This window comes from Pavona decussata, unplaced genomic scaffold, assembly GCF_977016875.1.
Source record: "Pavona decussata unplaced genomic scaffold, jaPavDecu1.1 SCAFFOLD_96, whole genome shotgun sequence".
Taxonomy (NCBI): Eukaryota; Metazoa; Cnidaria; class Anthozoa; order Scleractinia; family Agariciidae; genus Pavona; species Pavona decussata.
This window is the reverse complement of record NW_028145513.1, coordinates 1,061,326-1,077,272: the sequence shown is the minus strand read 5'-3', so window position 1 is coordinate 1,077,272 and position 15,947 is coordinate 1,061,326. Positions and strand designations below refer to the sequence as shown.

The 15,947-nt window shown below is 35.3% G+C and overlaps 3 non-coding genes across 3 annotated transcripts; all 3 read left to right on the top strand.

Annotated features, from left to right (window-relative positions):
* The first annotated feature begins 3,834 nt into the window (after positions 1-3,834).
* Positions 3,835-3,906, top strand: Trnag-ucc (transfer RNA glycine (anticodon UCC)). Its single transcript has one exon. It is a non-coding gene; the product is annotated as a tRNA-Gly (tRNA).
* Positions 3,907-9,814: 5,908 nt separating this feature from the next.
* Positions 9,815-9,886, top strand: Trnaq-uug (transfer RNA glutamine (anticodon UUG)). Its single transcript has one exon. It is a non-coding gene; the product is annotated as a tRNA-Gln (tRNA).
* Positions 9,887-14,385: 4,499 nt separating this feature from the next.
* Positions 14,386-14,457, top strand: Trnaq-uug (transfer RNA glutamine (anticodon UUG)). Its single transcript has one exon. It is a non-coding gene; the product is annotated as a tRNA-Gln (tRNA).
* Positions 14,458-15,947: the final 1,490 nt, after the last annotated feature.

Genomic DNA, 15,947 nt, shown 5'->3' with positions numbered 1-15,947 from the left:
TTATTAATTTCCCGATTCTTAGCTATTTACACGAATTTGAGAAAAGAACGGAGTAAACTTATTGCTCGATTTGTGGCTATTCAGTCACGAATTGAAGACCACCAAAGAGTAAAATTACAGATAAATTATTTTCACGACATCGAGACCAGAAAAAAATGAACTAATTTCTCGGTTTCCCGCAATTTTCACGGATTTTAGACTTATTTCCCGATTTTTAAACTATTTTCACGAATTTCAGAACCGAAATTAAAGGAGTAAATTATTGCTTAATTTTTGTCCTATTTTATAAAAGTTGAGACCAGGAGCAAATGAACTTATTTCACAATTTTTGGCAATTTTGACAAATTTGATATATAACAGGGGTTAAGGTTTTGATCGATATTTCGCTATTTTGACGCATTTGAGACATGACAGGATGCAAAGTTTTGCTCCACTTTTGGCTATTTTGACGAATTTGAGACCTAACAGCGGTGAACAGTTTTTAACGATTTTTGGCTTTTTTTTATGAAGTATAGACATAACAGGAGTGGTTTTTCTTATTTTTGGCCCTTTTGGGTAATTTGAGACATAAAAAGGGTGAACACGTTTCTAAATGTTTGTTTATTTTGAGGCATTTGACACCGAAAAGGAGTCAAGGGGTCCTTACCATTTACGCAAACTACCCGGATGGAAATTTTCGGCATAAATACGAACGGATTTAGCTTGTCTTAACAGAAGATGGATTACATGCAAAATGTATGAACATCAGCTGTAAATCCCAAAAGTAGCAATAAAAATGCATCACTTTGACCAGAACCCATAATTTCAGCAGCACTCTAAATGGAATGATGCTTACCATTTGATTTTCCACCTGGAATTTCTGGGTTTTCCATGTAAATGGGAAGCACCCAAGGTTTTTGTCGATTTTGGGTTATTTCGAAGAATTTGAGACATTAAAAAAATTAAGGTTTTTGCTCGACTTTTGGCTATTGTGCCGAATTTGAGACCTAACAATAGTATAGATTTTTCACTATTTTTTCCTACTTTGATGATTTCGAAACCTCATAGGAATGAAGGTTTCCCCGTTTTCACTAAATTCAGAGGTTTTTGACTACTTGGGCGAAACTGAAACATAACAAGAGTTCAGGTATTGCTTGATTTTTGGCTATTTTGTCAAATCTACGACGTAACAGGAGTAAAGGTGTTCCTCGATTCTCGGGGTATTTTGACGAATTTTAGTCATAACAGGAGTTAAGGAATAGCTCGATTTTTTGGCTATTTTGGCGAATTTGATACCTAATAGTAGTGAAGATTTTTCTCAATTTTTGGCTCTTTGATGAATTTTAGACAGAATAGGAGAAAAGATTTTTCACGATTTTTGGCTCTTTTGATGAATTTAGACAGAACAGGAATGAAGATTTTTCTCGATTTCTGGCTCTTTTCAGACAGAACAAGGGGGGAAAATTTTCTCGATCTTTAGCTCTTTTGATGAATTTTAGACATGACAGGTCAGTAAACATTTTTCTCAAATTTTGGCTCTTTTGATGAATTTTAGACATGACAGAAGTGAAGATTTTTCTTGATTTTCGGCCCTTTTGATGAATTTTAGACGAAACAGGAGTGAAGATGTTTCTCGATTTGTCGCTATTTTGAAGAATTTGAGACATAACAGACCTGAAGAAAGAAAGGAATGAAATCATTGCTCTACTTTTGCCGATTGTAACGAATGTGAAACCAGAAATATTCGCGCGCTACCCAGTAGCAGTAAAGTTCCATAGAGTTAAAGAAATCACGGCATACGATCGTTTAAGCTTCTTGTGGGAATTGAACTTAAAACTTTATGCGATAAATATCTCAAGCGTATTTCTTCTTTTATTATTTTGCGGCAGAGTTTACCAAACGCGAATATTTACCACATTGCTGTTCTGTCTTCATTCTCTTTCTAACTGTTTACTCACTTATGTTAATTCACTTTGAATATGTCCAGTTTTTTGCGTTAATTATTTTATGGCTTTTATCTTGTTGGTTAATACGTGATGACGCCATTCGCTTCTGATTGGTTTTTCATCAAGCTATTGTTATTTGCCTATATAAGTGCAACACCACCCGGATGGTTTGGGCGGAATCAGTAAACTTAGCGCAAGGTATACAGAATGAACCCTCCTCTTTTGTTATTTATTGAACCCATTGATTTCCTTAACACTCTACAATTCAATACGGAATACAATAACCTTTCCATCCAATCACCCTTCACCCAAACATAACACAACACATCACTAAAACAGAACAACACAATAGGACACAAGACAAGCACAATAAAACAAAAGAAACCTACTAAACACAAAGCAACAAGCACAAAACAGAGAAAACATACCTACTTAACAAAACACAACACAACAACAGGCAACTACAATACAATACAGTACAACACAACACTTGCGAAGCCATACTCAATTTTAAATCCGGCCGTTCCTTCTCAAAATCGTTTCGATATGAAATTTTTCTGAAAATTCTCGAAACAATTTTTGTTTCCAAAAAAAATATTTCTTTCAAACGAATTTGAGACCACCAAAGAGTGAACTGATAACTAAATTATTGGCCGGCATTTTCACGGATTTTAGACCAGAAAAGAATTAACTTATTGCTCGACTTTTTAACTAATTTCACGAATTTGAGACCAGAAGGAGTAAATTTATTGCTTGCTTTTTTTGTCTATTTTTTAAAATTTGAGACCAGGAGAAAACTTAGTTCTCAATTTCCGGCTATTTAGAGGAATTTGATGTATAACAGGGTTTAATGTTTGACTCGATTCTTAGCTATTTTTACTCAATTCAAGGACAACGGGAGTGAAGGTTTTCCGAGTATGTGGTTATTTAGGCTAAACTGAAACATAATAAGAGTAGATGTACTCCTAGATTTTTGGCTCTTCATTGAGGAATTTGACACAGCAGGAGTGAAGATTTTTCTCGAGTTTTGGCTATTTTGACGATTTTGCGTGATAAAAGGAGTGAGGATTTTTCTCTAGTTTGGCTAATTTGACGAATTGGAGACATAACTTTAGTTAAGATGTCACTATTCTTGTGTATTTTAAGAAATTTGAGACAACAAAAGTCAAGATTTTTGTCAAATTTTGGCTATTTTGACGAATTTAAGACAACGGAGTGAAGTTTTTTCACGATTTTTGGCTTTTTTTTTTTTTACTTAATTGAGACATTACAGGAGTGAAGGTTTAGGCTATTTGGGCGAACTGAAACATAACAGGAGTGAAGGTACTGCTAGATTTTTGGCTATTTTGACGAATTAATAAGAGATAAAAGGAGTTAAGATTTTCAGGATCTTTGGCTATTTTGAAGAATTTGAGACATAACCGGAATTAATTGTTTCTTGCTTTTTGGCTCTTGAGGAAATTTAAGACAACAGGAGTGAAGATATTTCTCGATATTTGGCTATTTTGACGAATTTTAGAGGCAACAGGATTGAAAACTAATTGCCAGTAAAAATCAAAGAAATCGTGGCCACGGTACAAAAAATCGATTTCGCTCATACTTTGTTAGTTTGAAAGCCTAGGTAAGTAAGTGAAGGATATAAGGTTAGTTTTTTGAAGTATTCCATATAACGGCAGAAAGCCACGAAAAACGGTCATCTATCGGAAGCTCGGATTTCTCCTCGCGAGAACTCGACATTTTAATAAGTTGTCAGTGAACAGGTTCAAAAACTGCAACGACAAAAAATTTACAAATTTGCCTTACACGCGAGAATATAAAACTTATTAAATAGAGACTCGTCTTGGAAAAACTTGCTTGTGAATAACCAGCCTTCATGGACAATTTATTTACCGAGAAAAATACGTTGAATGCGTCGGTGGTATAGTGGTGAGCATAGCTGCCTTCCAAGCAGTTGACCCGGGTTCGATTCCCGGCCGACGCATGGTTCCTTCATTACGTTTTATTTTATTTTTATATTTTTAAAGGAATATAACATTTTTCATCACGAAATCCCTTTTGCCAAAACTACACGTCCAAGAAAAAAAATTAACTTAGGCTGGACAATAGAATTGGCTGAAGGTGTTTCATTTCTTTCTTACGACAAAGGTGATGTATCTTGCATGTATTGTTGGTTTTCATGTGATGTCATTAAAATTTTAAACCTCAAACAAAGGCCAACACAAACCTGCTCTTTAACGTGTTCTCTTCAACAGTGGGTCAAACCTGCTTGTTCCTAGCTTCCCGCTTTGGAAATAGGACATTCGAAATTTGATCAAATTGGTGGCATCGCGAAACACAGAAATTCTCCAAACCGTGTCATCAAACCAATATTTCTGTGTTACTTTTTCATTTTCAAGCTTGATAATGAGTAAAGTTTTTCCGAGAGTTTTGGTTATTTAGATGAATCTGAAACATAACAGGAGTTAAGTTTTGGCTCGATTTTTGTCTATTTTGACGAATTTGAGTGAAAGCTGGAGTTATTAAGATCTTTCTAAATTTTTGGCTATTTTTTCTTTCTCGATGTTTGGCTTTTTTGACGAATTTGAGACATAGCAGCAATTAAGATTTTTTAGGATTTTTGGCTTTTTGGAACAATTTGAAAAAGGAGTGAAGATTTTTCTAGATTTTTGGCTATTTTGACGAATTGAAGACAGAACAGGAGTTAAGGTTTAGCTAAAGTTTTAGCTATTTTTACGAATTTGAGAGGTAAAAGGAGTGAAGGGTTTTCTCCATTTTTGAGTGTTTTGACGAATTTAGGACATATCAAGAGGTAATGTTCTGCTTGATTTTTGACTATTTTGACGAATTTGAGACATAACAGGAGTTAGGGTAATCACCCTTCACGCAAACATAACACAATACAACAATAGAAAAGAACAACACAGTAGGACACAAGACACTTGAAGCAAAATAAAACAAAAGAAACCTACTAAACACAAAGCAATATGCACAAAACAAAGAAAACATACCTACTCAACAAAACACAACACAACAACAGACAACTACAACGCAATACAGCACAACATAACACAACTCAACAATTGTGAGGCCACACTCAATTTTAAATCCGGCCGTTGCTTCTCAAAATGTTTTCGATATGAAATTTTTCTGAAGAATTTCGAAACAATTTTTCTTTCCACGCAAGAAATCTGTTTCGGGAGTGACGGTTTTCCGAGATTTGTGGCTATTTCGGTGAAACGGAAACATAACAGTAGTTAAGGTATTGCTAGATTTTTGGCTATTTTGACGAATTAAAGAGAGATAACAGATGTCAAGATTTTTTTACGATCTTGGGCTATTTTGACGAATTTGAGACTTAACTGTAGTCAAGGTTTTTTCCATATTTGGCTGCTCTGACGAATTTAAAACATCACAGGGTTTAAGATTTTTCTCGATTTTTTTTTTAGTAATTTTGGAGTGAAGGTTGTCCTCGATTTTGGGGTATTATGGGGAACCTTAAACACAACAGGATTTAAGGTACTGCTAAATGTTTGGCTATTTTGAAGAATTTGAGACAGCTGGAGTTAAGGTTTTGCTCGATGTTTGGCCATTTTAACGAATTTGAGGGATAACAGGACTGAAGATTTTTCTCGTTTTTGGATATTTTTGCAAAATTTAGACGTAACAGGAGTTAACTTTTTTCTCGAGTTTCTACTTTTTCACGAACATGTGACACAAGAGGAATTACAGTTTTGCTCAATAATTGGTTACTTTTACGAATTTGAGACATAAAAGGTGCCAAGGTTTTCCTCTGGGTTTGGCTATTTTGACGAATTTGAGTTACAAGAAAAGTGTAGATTTTTCACTATGTTTGGCTATTTTGACGACTTCGAAACGGAGTGAGGGATTGAAGGTTTTTCTCCATTTTTATTAAATTCAGAGATAGCGGGAGTAAAGGTTTTTCGAGATTTTTGGCTATTTAGACGAGTCTGAGACAGAACAGGAGTGAAGTTTTCATCGACTTTAGGGTATTTTGACGAATGTTAGACATCACAGGAGTTAAGGTATAGCTATTCTGACGAATTTTAGCGCTAACAGTAGTGTAGAATTTGCTCGATTTTTAACTATTTTTATAAAATTTAGTCGTAACCTTTTTTCTCGAGTTTGTACTATTTTTACAAACTTGAGACACAGGAGGAATTAAGGTTTTGCTCAATAATTGACTATTTTTACCAATTTGAGACAAAAGGTGTTTTTCTGGTTTCCTCCAGTTTTGGCTATTTTCAGAATTTGAGAAATAACAGGAGTGATATTTTTCTCGTTTCTTTGCTCTTTTGATGTGTTTGTGTATTTTGAGGAATTTGAAACAACAGGAGTCAAGGAGTTATTGATTCTGGCTATTTTGTACGAGTATGAGAAATCACAGAAATTAAGGTTTTTCTCGATTTATGCTATTTTGACGAAATTGAGACAGATGAGGAGTCAAGATTTTTCTCGATTTTTGGCTATTTTTAATAAATAGAGACATTGCAGGAGTGAGGGGTTTCCTCGAGTTTTGACTATTTTAACGAATCTGCGACATAACGGAAGTTGTTATTTCTCGATATTTGGCTATTTTGACGAATTGGAGACATAAAAGGAGTGAAGCTTTTCTTCCATGATTGGTTATTTTGATGAATTTGAGACATAACAGAAGTGAAGATTTTTTTAAAGATTTTTGGCTAGTTTGAAGAAATTAAGACATAAAGCTAGGAAAAGCTATTGTGCTTCTCAGTTAAAGCGCCCAGGCCTACGCCTTTTTGACAAATCTTAGACATAGCAGGGGTTATGTTCAATTTTTGGCTATTTTGATGAATTTGAGTGGTAACAGGAGTGAAGATTTTTCTCAATTTTTGTGTATTTTGAGCAATTTGAGACAACAGGAGTCACGATTTTTTCGATTCTTGCCTATTTTGACGAATTTCAGACAGAGCAGGAGTGAAGATTTTTCAAGATTTGTGGCTACTTTGACTAGGTGTGAGACAAGAGCAGCGTGGATTTTTCACATTTTGGGCTTTTTTTGACGGATTTGAGACTTAACAGGAGTGAAGATTTGTCTTAATTTTTTTTTATATTTTGAAAAGTTGGAGAGATGATAGGAGTGAAGAATTTTTAAGATTTGTGGCTATCTTGAAGAATTTGAGACATTAAAGCTGGGAAAAGATATTGTTCTTCTCAGTTAAAGCGCTCAGGCCTAGTCTCTTTTGCGTACAATTCTTTCGTTCCTGCATTCGTCCTATTATTGAATATGCTTTCCTCGTTTTCCATGTGTAATGAGAAGCTGAAAAGTGAAAAAATTCGAGTTCTCGCGAGGAGAAATCCGAGATTCCGGTAGGATGACCGTTTTTCGTGGCTTTCTACCGTTACGTGAAACGTTAAAAAAAATAAAAACAACAACTTACTTTATACCCTTCACTTATTTACCAAGGCTTTCAAACCGACAAAGTATGAGCGAACTCCTTTTCTTGGCCGTGGCCACCTTTTAGGAATTTTCTTCGATTTTTACTGACATTCACTTTTAAAAATCTTTCTCCATTTTTGGCTATTTTGACGAATTTGGGACGTCACAGGAGTTAAGGTTTTGCTCCATTTTTAGCTATTTTTACTAAATTCAAGGACAGAGGGAGTGAAGGTTTTCCGAGATTTTTGGCTATTTAGACGAATCTAAGACAAAAAAGGAGTTAAGGTACTGCTAGATTTTTGGCTGTTTTGACGAATTAATGAGAGACAACAGAAGTTAATATTGTTCATGATCTGTGACTATTTTGACGAATTTGAGACACAAGAGGAGTTAGCGTTTTCTCGAGTTTTGGCCATTTTGACGAATTTGAGGCTTGAGATACTTTTTTGCTCGATTTTAGGCTAAATTCAATTCAATTTTTATGCAAGAATTTGACACATAACAGGACTGAAGGAGGAAAAAAATCAACTTATTGCTCTACGTTTGCCGACTTTAACGAATGTGAGACCAGAAATATTCGCACGCTAGCCAGTAGCAGTGAATTTGTATCAGAGTTAAAGAAATCATCAGCATACGATCGTTTAATTTTCTTGCGAGAATCGAACTTAAAATTTTATCCCATAAATATCTCACGTGAATCTTTTCTATTCTTATCTTGCGGTAGAGTTTACCAAACGCGAATATTTACGACATTATTGCTGTTCTGTTAACATTCTCTTTCTAACAGTTTACTCACTCCATTTTTGATTATGTTCTTTGCGTGAATTATTCTATTGCTTTTATTCTGTTGGTGAATACGTGATGACGCCATTCGCTTCTGATTGGTTTTCCATCAAGCTATTGTTATTTGCCTATATAAGTGCAACACCACCCGGATGGTTTGGGCGGAATCAGTTAACTTAGCGCAAGGTATACAGAATGAACCCTCCTCTTTTGTTGTTCATTGAACCAATTGATTTCCCTAACACACTACAATTCAATACGGAATACAATTACCTTTCCATCCAATCACCCTTCAACCTAACATAACACAACACAACACTAGAAAAGAACAACACAGTAGAACACAATACAAGCACAATAAAACAAAGGAAACCTACTTAACACAAAGGAGCCAGCACAAAACAAAGAAAACATTCCTACTCAACAAAACACAACACAACACCAGGCAAGTACAATACAATACAGTACAACACAAGACTAGAAAAGACAACACAACACAACACTTGCGAAGCCACACTTTTAAATCCACTTTTAAAACTGTGGGCCCCAAAATTATATCACGCGCAAAGTATGTCACGCCTTGCCGAAATCTACTGCCTGTTTCCTAGACGCATTACTGCGGGGTTTGTCTTTCCTATATGCAATTCCGTAGGTGTGTTTTTACGTAAATATGTAAACTCTAAGCACGAATTAGGTATAGATACAGGCACATCATGTTGTATTGTTAAACTCCCTGACGAAGTGTGCGTTAGTCACACGAAACGCGTAGGAGAAATAAAGAAGTTATACAACTACAGTTCGCAGAGTGCTGCTCACTAGTTTAGTTTTTATTAAATAATTTTATTAAAATGTTTTCTATTAGAAATGTTTCTGAAGAATTTCGAAACAATTTTTGTTTCCTTCCGAGAAACCTGTTTCTAAAAGGAATATTTCCTTTTCACGAATTTGAGATCCCCTAATAGTGAACTGATAACTCAATTATTGGCCATTTTCAGGACGTTGAGACCTGAAGAGAAAAATGAACTTATTGCACGGTTTCCTGCCATTTTCACGGATTTTAGACCAGAAAGGAAGTAACTTATTGCTCGATTTTTAAACTATTTACACGAATTTGAGACAAAAAAGGAGTAACTCTATCGATTAATTTTTGTCCATTTTTAAAAATTTGAGACCAGGAGAAAATGAAGTTATTTCTCAAATTTTAGCTATTTTGAGGCATTTGATATATAACAGGGGTTAATGTTTGGCTCGATTTTTCGCCATTTTGATGAATTTGAGAGACAATAGGAGTTACGATGTTTCTCGATTTTTTGCTTTTTTGACGAATTTAAGACATAAAAGGAGTGAAGATTTTTCAGAATTTTTGGCTATTTGGAACAATGTGAAAAATCACAGGAGTGAAGATTTTTTTCGATTTTTGGTTATTTTGACGAATTGTACAAAGAACAGGAATCAAGGTTTTACTCAATTTGTGGCTATTTTTACGACTTCGTCTCGGTCCATAAAACAGGAACTTGGCCAATATCCAGCCATCTTTACCTCACGCTTGGTTAATAACGCATATATAATGTTGCGACTTACCAGTGCATCTGAAAAAAGAATGTCTGCCAGTCAGCCAGCTACCCAACATGAACATCAACCATGCAAAAGGTAATTCATGTGCTGTACATAATGGTTTCGTGTACAGGGTCCCATGGTGTAATGGTTAGCACTCTGGACTTTGAATCCAGCGATCCGAGTTCAAGTCTCGGTGGGACCTGAATGAGTCCTTTATATATTTTACCGAACAATGAATTTTTCATTTTATTCGTTTTAATTTTTATCATGCAAATAAAAATATCAAGTGTAACGGGATTTCTATTCATTAATTCCTCATCAACAAGAAGTGATGAAACCTCTGACTTTACTTTAAAGCGAAGATTCTGTTTTATCAATTCAGTTGATAACGTTATTTGGCAACCGCAAAGGGATTCGCGTGCTGACGTTTCATGAGTTAGCCTTTCGTCAAAGCGACGACGTGGCAACCCAGTTTAGAAACCAACTCCCGGCCCCTATCTATTTTGCCTTTTTTTTTTTTCACTCCAAATGTATTAATGCGTTATCCCCTATATTCTTTGAAGAATTTCTTCTGCCTTTTAAGTCTGGAAAAAACAGAAAAAAGTTTGTTTTCAAACTGAAAATCAAGTGGATAATAAAAACGAAACGAACACGAGTTTGAGTGAACGTAATGAAGCTTCGCTGACTTGGCTCCCAGCCACTTGCCATATTGTGTTCTTATTGTATTCTGTAAGTTGTTGATCATTTGTATTATCTGTAAGGCGAAGCTAATAAAATAAATAAATGAAATAAGATGCATACAAAACATAACAAGCCCAAGAAAAGGAGAAAGTAATGGATCAGAAACTTTTTTTGTTTTTTACTTTTTGAAAAATTGGAGTCGGTCGGACGATGGGAAACATATGAATTTACAAGGAAGGTCTAAGTGTCACTGCAACTGGCGCCAGTTTCTTACTAGTACCTTTTAGACTGCCGCCTTTTTTCTCTCAGATCATACACGCTAGCGAAAATGTAGAAATTGCGCAAATAAACGGTGAAAAAGGGAAAGGAATTGGCTCCATAAAAACAATAAAGATATTTAAACAGGGAGCCCAAGTAACAAATGTGGTTTTCAGAGGGGCCTTGAATGGGACAAAGTACATAATAAAATAGATTGCCTGAACAGTGAAAGCTAAGAATTAAAACATTAAATTAAGAATTCAAATAATGAGCATAAAAATAGAAAATTCAAGAAACACTCCTACTGATGTCTTTTAAAAGCTAGAATGTCACTAGAATGTCAAACTTCATCAGATAAGACATCAGCGGCTTGATAAATAAAACGGTTTTGGTCCCAAGAGCAACGTGATTGGAGTTTATGTTAAATATTGTTTCTTCTTCGAGTATTGTAATTGTGAGTGTCTTTATAACTATGAGACTTGAAATTCCAGTCAATCAAGCCGTTTAAAGCCTTGAAGAACAATATCAATCTATGAAATCTTCTTCTTTTCGTCAAGTTATTCCAGCCAAGTTGATCGAGCGCCTCGGAAGCAGATGAATACTTTGGCATATCGAGAACAATTTTGGCAGCTAAATTTTGCAGCACTTGGACTTTCTTTCTCAGAGCTCTCGCCTTTTGCTTAATCAAACGCGTGCTACGTAAATTAGAAGAAAACTTGAGAGAATGTAGGAGAAGAGACTGCAATAATCTGAGTCATATGTCTCCAGCGAGCTTATTTCCCCAACCCCGCCTCCTTCATGGGCAAAACCCGAGCATAAGCCGTTGATGCTTCGCTGTGGGAATGACCGAGCTGTTCAAATGCCCTACGGCAAAGAACTATAAGAAGATAGGTTTGCTGCCGCTGATCTCATCAACACACTGAAGTTCTGCCACGTCGTATTCATCTTGTGTTTTCAGTTTGTAGATCTGCAATCTCATTATGAGTTTCCTAGAGCCGTTTGGCTACAATTTGAAATATTTCATGAATGAATCTAATGTTAGACTACAAAAATGGCCGTACGAGATCGCTCATGGTGCATTGAACACTCCTTTAACTCGTCATGTATGCCAACAGATTGTATCTTGATTAAAACAAATACAAGATGGCGGATCACCGGATAATTCAACAAAGATGCCACTCAAAGGCCAGAAACTACGTAACTGAATCAAGTTTTAATCTTGGAATGAAAGATTAAATATTTGATAAACTACTAAATATAGAAGGAAGAGCTTATACCCAAATAATAAAAAAAGGAAACAAACTACACAGTTTTATAGAGAGAAAATATAATGTATTTACATCTGGATTAGAAAATAATATCCCTTGACATTATCCGGATTATTCGTTTACAGGGAAAAAATGTGTTTTTCGTTCACTTTTCACTTTTTTAATTTCCAGTTAAAACAACAACTAACCTTATATCCTTCACTTAATTACCTAGGCTTTCAAACTGACAAAGTATGAGCGAACTCCTTTTCTTGGCCGTGGGCACCTTTTAGGAATTTCCTTCGATTTTTACTGACATTCACTCTTAAAAATCTATCTCGATTTTTGGCTATTTTGACGAATTTGGGACATCACAGGAGTTAAGGTTTTGCTCGATTTTTAGCTATTTTTACTAAATTCAAGCACAGAGAGAGTAAAGGTTTTCCGAGATTTTTGGCTATTTAGACTAATCTAAGACATAAAAGGAGTTAAGGTACTGCTAGATTTTTGGCTATTTTGACGAAGTAATGAGAGAAAACAGAAGTTGACGTTGTTCATAATCTGTGACTATTTTGACGAATTTGAGACATAACAGGAGTTAACGTTTTCTCGAGTTTTGGCCATTTTGACGAATTTGAGGCTTGACAAGAGATTCTTTTTTGCTCGATTTTATGCTATATTCAATTCAATTCAATTTTTATGCAAGAATTTGAAACATAACAGGACTGAGGAAGGAAAAGAATCAACTTATTGCTCTACGTTTGCCGATTTTAACGAATGTGAGACCAGAAATATTCGCACGCTAGCCAGTAGCAGTGAAGTTGTATCAGAGATAAAGAGATCATCAGCATACGATCGTTTAAGCTTCTTGAGGGGAATCGAACTTAAAATTTTATCCCATAAATATCTCACGCGAATCTTTTCTATTCTTATCTTGCGGCAGAGTTTACCAAACGCGAATATTTACGACATTATTGATGTTCTGTCTACATTCTCTTTCTAACTGTTTACTCACTTATGTTAATCCATTTTGATTATGTCCAGTTCTTTGCGTTAATTATTCTATTGCTTTTATCCTGTTGGTTAATACGTGATGACGCCATTCGCTTCTGATTGGTTTTCCATCAAGCTATTGTTATTTGCCTATATAAGTGCGACACCACCCGGATGGTTTGGGCGGAATCAGTGAACTAAGCGCAAGGTATACAGAATGAACCCTCCTCTTTTGTTATTTATTGAACCCATTGATTTCCTTAACACACTACAATTCAATACGGAATACAATAACCTTTCCATCCAATCACCCTTCACCCAAACATAACACAACACATCACTAAAACAGAACAACACAATAGGACACAAGACAAGCACAATAAAACAAAAGAAACCTACTAAACACAAAGCAACAAGCACAAAACAGAGAAAACATACCTACTTAACAAAACACAACACAACAATAGAAATGAACAACACAAAAGAATAAAACAAAAGAAACCTGCTAAACACAAAGCAACAAGCACAAAACAAAGAAAACATACCTACTCAACAAAACACAACACAACACAAGACAACTACAATACAATACACTAGAACACAACACAAGACAAGAAAAGACAACACAACACAACACTTGTAAAGCCACACTTTTAAATCCAGCCGTTGTTTTTTCAAAATGTTTTCGATACGAAATGTTTCTGAAGAATTTCGAAACAATTTTTGTTTCCTTCCAAGAAATCTGTTTCTAAAAGAAATATTTCCTTTTCATGAATTTTGAGACCACCAAAGAGTGAACTGATAACTAAATTATTGGCCATTTTCAGGACATTGAGACCTTAAGAGAAAAATGAATTTACTGCTCGGTTTCCTGCCATTTTCACGGATTTTAGACTAGAAAGGAATTAAGTTATTGCTCGATGTTTAAACTATTTACACAAATTTGAGACAAGAAAGGAGTAACTTTATTGATTAATCTTTGTCCATTTTTAAAAATTTGAGACCAGGAGAACATAAACATATGTCTCAATTTTTAGCTATTTTGAGGCATTTGATATATAACAGGGGTTAATGTTTTGCTAGATTTTTCGCTATTTTGGCGAATTTGAGAGACAATAGGAGTTAAGATTTTTCTCGATTTTTGGCTTTTTTGACGAATTTGTGACATAAAAGGAGTGAAGATTTTTCAGAAGTTTTGTCTATTTCGAACAATGTGAAAAATCACAGGAGTGAAGATTTTTCTCGATTTTTGGTTATTTTGACGAATTGTACAAAGAACAGGAATTAAGGTTTTACTCAATTTGTGGCTATTTTCTCGACTACGTCTCGGTCCATAAAACAGGAACTTGGCCAATATCCAGCCATCTCAATGACCTCACGCTTGGTTAACAACGCATATGTTATGTTGCGACTTACCAGTGCATCTGAAAAAAGAATGTCTGCCAGTCAGCCAGCTACCCAACATGAACATCAACCATTCAAAAGGTAATTCATGTGCTGTACATAATGGTTTTGTGTACAGGGTCCCATGGTGTAATGGTTAGCACTCTGGACTTTGAATCCAGCGATCCGAGTTCAAGTCTCGGTGGGACCTGAATGAGTCCTTTATATATTTTACCGAACAATGAACTTTTTATTTTTATTAGTTTTAATTTTTATCGTGCAAATATCAAGTGTAACGGGACCTCTGTTCATTAATTCCTCATCAACAAGAAGTGATGAAACCTCTGACTTTACTTTTTACTTACTTTTTCGTTTTATCAATTCAGTTGATAACGTAATTTGGCCACCGCAAAGGGATTCGAGAGCTGACGTTACATGAGTTAGTCTTTCGTCAAAGCGACGACGCGGCAACCCAGTTTAGAAACCAACTCCCATATCTTATTCGAAAAAGTTTGAATTCAAACTGAAAATCAACTGGATAATGAAAACGAATAGAACACAAGTTTGAGTGAATGTTATGAAGCGTCGGTGGTAAGCAGAGCTAACTTGGCTCCCAGCCACTTGCTATATTGTGATCTTATTGTATTCTATAATATAAGTTGTTGATCATTATTGTAAAGTATTATCTGTTGGTGAAGCTAATAAAAAAATAAATAAAATAAGATGCATACAAAACATAACAAGCCTTGGAAACACCTACCAAGTAAAGGAGAAAGTAATGGATCAGAATTTTTTTTTTTTTTTTACTTTTTTAAAAATTGGGGTCGGTCGGACGATAGGAAACATATGAATTTACAAGGAAGTTCTAAGTGCTGTGCTACTGGCCCCAGTTTCTAACTAGTATCTTTTAGATCATACACGCTAGCGAAAATGTAGAAATTACGCAAATAAAACGGTGAAAAAGAGAAAGAAATTGGCTCCATAAAAACAATAAAGATATTTTAACAGGGAGCCCAAGTCACAAATGTGGTTTTCAGAGGGGCCTTGAATGGGACAAATTACAAAATAAAATAGATTGCCTGAACAGTGAAAGCTACGAATTGGAACATTAAAATTAAGAATTCAAATAATGAGCATAAAAATGGAAAATTCAAGAAACACTCCTAATACGTTTTTAAAAGCTAAAATGTCAGAAATATTTTTAACTTCATCAGAAAAGATGTTCCAGTCATCAGCGACTTGATAACTAAAACGGTTTTGGCCCCAAGAGCAACGTGATGGGGGTTTATGTTAAATATTGTTTCTTCTTCGAGTATTGTAATTGTGAGTGTCCCTATAACTATATGAAACTTGACATTCCAGTCAATCAAGCCGTTTAAAGCCTTGAAGAACAATATCAATCTATGAAATCTTCTTCTTTTCGTCAAGTTATCCCAGCCAAGCCGAACGAGCGCCTCGGTAGCAGATGAATACTTTGGCATATCGAGAACAATTTTGGCACCTAAATTTTGCAGCACTTGGACTTTCTTCATCAGAACTCTCGCCTTTCGCTTAATCCTATGTAGGAGAAGAGACTGCAATAATTCGAGTCATATGTTTCCAGCGAGCTTATTTCCCCAACTCCGCCTCCTTCATGGGCAGAACCCGAGCATAAGCCGTTGATGCTTCAATGTGGGAATGACCGAGCTGTTCAAATGCCCT